The sequence below is a fragment of the Dermacentor andersoni genome, chromosome 5, assembly GCF_023375885.2.
Source record: "Dermacentor andersoni chromosome 5, qqDerAnde1_hic_scaffold, whole genome shotgun sequence".
NCBI lineage: Eukaryota > Metazoa > Arthropoda > Arachnida > Ixodida > Ixodidae > Dermacentor > Dermacentor andersoni.
In genome coordinates, this window is record NC_092818.1 from 113,243,936 (window position 1) to 113,252,258 (window position 8,323).

Here is an 8,323-nt window from a genome sequence, read left to right on the forward strand (position 1 = left end):
GGACAAAGCGTTCTCGATCCCCGAGTCACGAACACGCCATACTATCGATACGGGATCTGCGCGCCCGATCAGGCAAAAGCCTTAACGCGTGTCGCCTAACGAGCGGAAGATAATCGGGGAACAAGTGAATGACATGATGAAAAATGGAATAATACAAGAGTCCTCGAGTCCTTGGGCAGCTCCGGTCATTCTTGTCAGAAAGAAAGACGGTAACTGGAGATTTTGCGTCGATTATCGAAGATTAAACGCCGTGACTAAGAAGGATGTCTACCCCCTGCCCCGGATTGATGATGCAATTGATTGCCTGCATTCGGCCTCTTATTTTTCTTCAGTGGACCTGCGCTCAGGATATTGGCAAATCCCGATACACCCGGCAGACAAGGAGAAAACAGCCTTCATAACCCCGGATGGATTATTCGAATTCAATGTGATGCCATTTGGGTTGTGCAACGCTCCAGCAACCTTTGAAAGGTTCATGGACACCATTCTACGTGGGTTAAAGTGGAACATCTGTATGTGCTATCTTGACGTTGTTATATTTGGGCGCACATTCAATGAGCACAATACGCGCCTGGATATTGTCCTCGACTGCATCAAAAACGCTGGCCTGGTTCTGAACTCCAAGAAATGTAACTTTGGTGACCGTCAAACACTTGTGCTGGGTCATCTTGCTGACAAAGACGGTATCCGGCCTGATCCCCTCAAGACGGCAGCTGTCGAGGCATTCAGTGCACCGCAGTCAGTGAAGCAACTTCGTAGTTTTCTGGGTCTTTGCTCTTACTTTCGCCGATTTATTCCTGGTTTTGCTGACGTCGCTTATCCTCTGACAAATCTGCTACATAAAGACGCACGGTTTGAGTGGACACCCGAGTGCGATTCTGCATTTCGTCAGCTGAAGTTCCTGTTAACCTCCCGACCCATCCTTCGCCACTTTAATCCTACTGCGCCAACAGAAATACACACAGATGCTAGTGGCGTTGGTCTGGGTGCCGTCTTGGTCCAACGCTATGACGACCGTCAGCACGTGATTGCTTATGCAAGTCGCTCATTAAGCAAACCTGAACGCAACTACACGGTGACAGAACAAGAATGCCTCGCTGTAATCTTTGCGGTTCAGCGATTTCGCTCGTACTTGTACGGACGCCCATTCCAAGTCGTCACAGACCACCATTCCCTGTGCTGGCTCCTGAACCTTCGCGACCCTTGTGGTCGCCTTGCGCGCTGGGCTTTGAGGTTGCACGAATATAACTTCACTGTTTCCTGCAAGAGTGGCCGAAAACACGCTGACGCAGACTGCCTTTCCCGTATGCCGCTTGCCACGACGGACTGCAACGCAGACGATTTTGATCATCTCGTCGCTTCTGTGACACCCACTTTTCCAGATATCGATGCATTCAAAGCAGAACAGCGGACAGACACTAAATTGGAGCCACTCTTTACTTCTGCCCATTCAAGTGCAACAAGCAGCTACTGTGTACGTGACGGGCTCCTGTACAAAAAGAACTACTCAAGCACGGGTGCACGCTTCCTTCTAGTGGTGCCGGAGCGTCTGCGGCCAGCAATCCTTCAGGCTATGCACGATGACCCTACCTCCGGTCACTTAGGCACTGTGCGCACACTTTATCGAATTCAAGAACGCTTTTACTGGCCCCGGATGCGACATTCGGTTGAGTTTTATGTCGCCAGCTGCATACAGTGCCAACGTCGGAAACGCCCAACCACTGCCCCATCTGGTCTCCTTCAACCTGTGCCGCCTTCCAGCTCACCCTTTCGGCAAGTTGGAATTGATCTGTTAGGCCCTTTTCCAAAGTCATCTAAGGGGAACCGCTGGATAATTGTCTGCGCCGACTATTTCACACGCTATTGCGAGACGGCGGCTATACCATCAGCAACTGCCACCGAAGTGTCGCTTTTCTTACTTCACGCTATTGTTCTACGACATGGACCGCCTGGTGTTATCATAAGCGACCGGGGACGTCAATTCACGGCGGATATCGTGGAAGAGCTTGTGCGTTTATGTAACTCGCACCTCCGGCACTCGACGCCGTATCATCCGCAAACGAACGGCCTCACTGAGCGCACTAATCGAACAATCACCAATATGCTTTCCATGTATGTTGCGTCCGATCACAAGAATTGGGATGAAGTTTTACCGTTTATTACTTACGCCTACAACACCGCCAAGCACGAGACAACCGGCTACAGCCCCTTCTTCCTTCTATATGCTCGGCCGCCCCAGTATACGCTCGACACTGTCCTCCCCTTTTACCACCACGAAAATCCTACAGTCGCCGATACGCTATGCCTCGCTGAAGAGGCTCGGCGACTTGCGCGTCTGCGGACTTTGGCATCACAAGAAAACTCCAAAGCCCGCTACGACGCACGACATCGGTCTGTTACATATCACCCTGGTGATCTCGTTTGGCTTTGGACTCCCACAAGGAAGCGCGGTTTGTGTCAAAAGCTGCTGGCAAACTACGATGGACCGTATGTTGTCATCGACAAAGTCAGCGAAGTGAACTATACTCTCGCGCGCCTCACGAACACTGGTAGACGTTCTGCTAGGACACAAGTCGCGCATGTCGCACGGTTGAAATCATGTACGCCACGACAAGCTACTTGACTCGCCCAGGGGGCTTTGTCTGCGAGGGGAGGTATGTTACGTCCAAGCGCGTCAAAGGGACGCGTGGATCAAGAAGAGAGGGGAAGAGGAGAACGAAGACTGTGCAGCGGCCATTCCTGTTCTTCGTAGCCTGCCGTTCCTGCCCTCGCACGCCTAAATAAACCCCTTTTCCCCGTGCTTGTAACAATATATATCCTTTTGTAGTCTACCAAGGCAGGTATACGGGAAAACGTTAAACCTAGACTACAGCATCGCGATGTATTTTACTCGGATTGGAGCACACACAGAACGTGCTTTTCAGGGAAATGTGCTGTATAGCTTACCACAGTTTCATTTGCTTTTTGACAGACGGTGACAGAACTGACAGCCCGGTCGTACGAGAAACAAAGAGAGAACGAAAGAGACCAGGTACACTGCAAAGTAAAACCGTAGATATAGGCTTAGCATTCCTACTTTACCTACAACCCTCACTACTATTCAGCATATTACTATTATCAGCGCAGGTTTAACGATCAGTCGTGCCAAAATAACGGATTTAGCATGAATAAAAACATGTGGTAACGTCTTTGATCCCAGACGTAACATTGGTATGTGAAAGTTGGAGAAGCAACTTCATTGGACGGACGGACGGACAGACAGGCGGGCGGGCGGGCAGACGGGCGAACAGACAGAAGGATGAAGTTTAATAGACTTCCTGAGAACAAGAGGTCACAGCCATCAAGCTCAACATAGTGTATTTTCATATTTACTTGCGTTTAACATAACTTCTTCACAAGATCTATCGTTTTCTTGAATTCAGACATCGCGTGAAACATTCTACATCAAGAAAGCGGGTCCGAACTGTGTTAGCGATGCATCGGTTTTTCTTTACGAGGCTGAGCTGAAATTTTTATCGCGCCTACTCTGATAAAACTTTGTACTCCATGTTGCCTTGTACGCATGCGCAGTGTTTTGGAGGGCTATATATATCGAGTGCTTTCACCCGCATTAAAAAGTTGAAAAAAGCGCCCGTGGTGTCGTCGTCTTTCTTGGGTGTGTTGTTTTTTGGCGCAAAATCTTTTCAGTATGCAAGATCACCAACTAGCCCAGCAGTTAACTCTTCTAAATTATATTTAGTTATACGTTAAAGCACCTCGGATGGTCAAATCCTGAAGCTTTCACAACGGCGTCTCTCATAGCCTTTGTGTTGATTTCAAATGAAATCAATCAATCAATCAATCAATCAATCAATCAATCAATCAATCAATCGCTTTTTACATTTAATATAGCTGTGCTATGCGCATTAACGCACGTTGTTAGCTGCTCTGCTTCTGTTTCGTAATGGCCCTTGGCGGTGGAAAAAGATGCCTAACAAATATGTGTTCTTCCCTACGTGTACCGTACTTAGGTCTCTTAAAACGTTAAGACGGGAACGCTCGCGAAACGAAGATATGGCAACCAGGAAAGACGTTCCGCTGCGCTCATTTCTCTCGACTTAACGTTGTAAGTTGCGCTGCTTGCACCTTTAATTTAGCGCAGCGGCTTGACCACGTTCTATCTACTTTTTGTTCATGCTCGTACGGTGAAGCAGACGCTAATTTCCTTAATATTGCCATGAGCTAAATAGCACGCGTAACGGATCCCAAGCGCTAGAAGTTGAGGGAAGCAGAATTTTCAGCGGACGAGGCCATCGTTCTCGACGTGACGCTGCAGTCTCCGCCCAGTTAGTTTGTTTGTTTTATTCAGCCGGTCTGCTAATGGGCTGAAGATAACAGCAGCGCTAATTAAAACTGTCCAAGCACGAGTTGCCAAGGAAACAGCGATGCACCAAGGCGATAAAACTGCGGCCACACTGCTTGGGTGTAACAAGCACTGCACGTGGTTTCTGCGGCGTTGAGTCTGCGGTTACTATTACTTGTTGTTTTTCTTTCCGGTTGCTACGTTGAACCAGCGGCGCCGTACCTTGTATCGCGAAACTCCGAGCGGAAATTAGTTTCACATCCGCCCGAGGCCAAAAAGAAATATTAAAGACACGGCGGCTCGGCTGATTTCGTTACGAAGAAGGGAAATTACGCAGCGCGAACTGTTACCGCTGCAGCTCATTACAATTAAGCAATGCTTACGTGGGCGTGACAAAGGTGTAATGACGATGAATGCTCATCATAACGAGCGCGGAGACGAAGAGCACGTAAATTAAGTTCACGTGCTCACGCGATAATCACCTATATCAGAGAGATTTAGCTTTACCGCACACGTATTAGGGTTTGGGAAATGCCGGGTTACTGGAGAGCTGTACGGCCTCAACGACAGCTAGTAGCGACGTCTTGTGACGCGCCTAGTTTTACCAGACATGAAACGAGGCCTATGATACTCTAACTGCTGGTGTAAAGCGTTGGTAGCAACGTGATCGTTACTCTACAGTCCTTTTACGATTTGCCGTGGAGGAGAACACTCACGCTCTATACACGGAAATGTTTCAAACGTATTGTAGTCAGACGAAACGGAACCAGATGTCGCTACCAGCTTTACTACACTGCCACTCACGGCTCCGATAACCCGATAAATTGTATACGGTAAGACGATTACGGACGAGCTCGAACTCTCGAATGAACACTCATTTTCACCGGCAGATTTTCGCCCGCCCAGAAAAAAAAGTAGTATATATATATAACGAAGACTACAGTGAAATTCCTGTTGCCTTGTTTCTTGCACCATGTTCAAAGAATGAGAACTAGATAACGTTAACCAATTCGTGAAGAAGCCTTCCTCTGTCTTCGCGATGGCTCACATATCCGAAGCCGAAAATTCACCTTCGCTGGCTGCTTGCTGCGTATCTAGTTTTCTGCAGTTCCGAAACATTTAAACAGTGGACCATACTATTAGCAACCAGCTTCTCTTAGTTCATATTCGCCCCACGTCGACATTGCCTTCGGCAATCTCCCGCTTCCTGTGCAACAACAACAACAACAAAAAAAAAAAAACAACCTAACATTGTCTGAATTCTGCAGAGTTCCAGCGTGCCAAATGTAGTACACCTGTCAAATACAAAGAAGCTTTAGACTTCGTTTCAAAAACCATCGCGGACATACCGTAGGTGTTATCCATCTTCCTCTGTTTGTCTAAACAAGTTAACAGGCCGGATGACCAGTTGGACACAATTACAGGCACCATTCTGCAGTAGTGTTTCAAACAGCATCGCTAAAGAGAAGTAGGGTAACATTTTTTTTTTTTTTCGTGCGTAGGTTTGGTACCATCCGCTCCACATAGGGGAAATATTAGTAAAGGTTATTTGGTTAGCGGCACATACGCATTCCATCTTTACCATAGCACTCACTGTTTCTAAAATTTAAGCGCCAGATTTTCATATTTTCTTCATTTATTGTTTTGTCGTAATAAAAAGGAAACGCACTTCAAGATAACCAGGATATCGACTTCGATGGCCAAGATGGTTCAGCTTCTTCTAGAGTGAAAGAAAGTATCAGTGGCCACACCCTGACAAGGCTATAATAAAATTCGGGATTAGTTTGAAAACTCCGTCAGGTTTAGCCATTGTGCGGCAATAGTTCCTATCACTACCAACGCTTGTGGTAAGTAGGGGGGAGGGCGCGACACAATGTGCCTCGAAGTACGGCTATTGTTACCATTACTAATGCCTTCAGAAAGTTGCACATTATATGTTTCACGTCGGTAAAAATACACAAGTTGAATTTAACGCTTTATATTACTCAATTAGCATTGATTTGCTAGCCTATTTGATTACCTGAATAGGTGATACGCTTGCACAAGACCATGTCTAGCATTCCTGTTCGCATCAGGTGGCGTTTTGCACTCATATGAAAAAAAAAAAAGACTTGCAGATTGATGCCGCAAACATTGGCTGGGCGCTACTTACAAAACCGTTGTTTCGACACCCTGCCGATTAGACAAAATATTTTTGAGGCACATATGAGGCACATTGCGTTATGATCTGCTTGTAGTGAACTTTAAAGAAGCTTCATATTAGGAAAAAAAAAACGAGGCAAAAAGCACGTGCTCCATGAAGAACATGACGGCTGTATGAACTAATTCATTGACGAACTTTTGTCTACAGTCTCCCTGAACCTGTTACCTACAGGAGCACACAGCGAAGAGTTCGTTGTCTAAACACTGTACGGCGACTGAAGATCAAGGAGAACTCAACTGTGTTAGCGATAACAAAGAGAGGACGCCGCCAAGAAGCGAGCGCAGCCTTGCTGCGATCAATAATACTTATATACCTGGACGCCACGCGCAACTTCAGCGTGCAGAGGTGCCACAACGTGAGTATATAGGGCGCAGACGAAATGTTCGCATAGCGTGCGGTGCCTCGCGGGCAAGACGTCTAGACTGCGCGATCGAAAGTGTCCTCCGATCGGTGGGACAAAATACGTGCGCACCGCTTATGCGGCTTCACGGTGTCGACGAGCACAAAGGCACAGAAGCGTTCGCAGAAGTTCTCCCGGTGCTCGTGAACGCAAAACTGCTCACGCCGTCCCCACTCGCTTCATGGCTTAATTCTTACGTACGTCGCGACAACATTACTTTCCGGAACCCCGTTACCACGTCACGCATTGACAGTACAGCCAGCTCGCACTGACAATGGCGAAGAGCACAAAGCAGCGCGCAAAGACACGTAAGAGCGAGTGGAGTGACGTGACGTCCACCAAGTATAACAACTAAGCTTTATGGCGGCAAATCTCTCCCGTTAAGGTACTGAATGAATTTCTGGTGCATGCATCCTTTGGGATGATTGGCGACGTTAATGCGATTCGCAATATTAATTTCGACGGGTGTGTAATTGGTGATGTGTTTGGTATGTTATAATAACTATTATGACGATTATCGTAATGATTATAATAATTGAGGTAACGAGAAAGAGACAGGCTAGTGATGTGTGACGAAGCACGAGTGGCCGGGCTCCTTCCTGAACACACTGCGCCATCTGGCGCCGCAACCGCGAAGTCCGCACGTGACCTCCGAGATGCGTGGAACACAGTGAACGGAACGCTAAGCATTATTTCCTCGCTGGCAGCGTGCATTCCTGGCGCAGCTCGCTAAGGCGTCGGGCGATTGAGCTTGAGGAACCCGTGTGATGCGGGTTCCCCAAACTGCAAAGTGGGTGAAGTTCCCAAACAATGTTAATCGCATTAGCACGCAAATGCCCCAACTAAAATTAATATCGCACAGCATGCGCAAACTTGCATTGACAAATCATGAGAAGGAGAAGCCTCCTTGATTCAGAACTAGAATTAGGTCATGGTTTCCTCTGAGCCCCGCAACTTCTTTGTAGTGCGTAATATATTTAACTTTTCACCGCAAAAGACCACACGGGACTGACAGGCTTGGACACAAACTTTCACATGCGGAAGCTTCTGCGGCATAGAAAAGACTAGTTGGACGTAGCACTTGCGTGGGTAGATGCCTTTCTGTACCGTGTGTTAGGCTGCGTTAAGAAGTTAATCATTTTGTCGCCTTGCGTTAAATGCACGTTTCACGTGCACTTAACACGACGTATTCGCCCTTAAAGTAGCGCGCTCGCCCCGAAATCACGCCTTCATCATGACCAAAAAGCGCCTGCGGTGTTGTTTGTTGATGTTTTGCTTTTCCTTCATGACGAAACGTCGTGACGCATTTTGCGCTGGTTTCTATCGCATTTTGCGACTCTATTCGCTCAATACCTCACGGGAAATGACGCACAAGTTT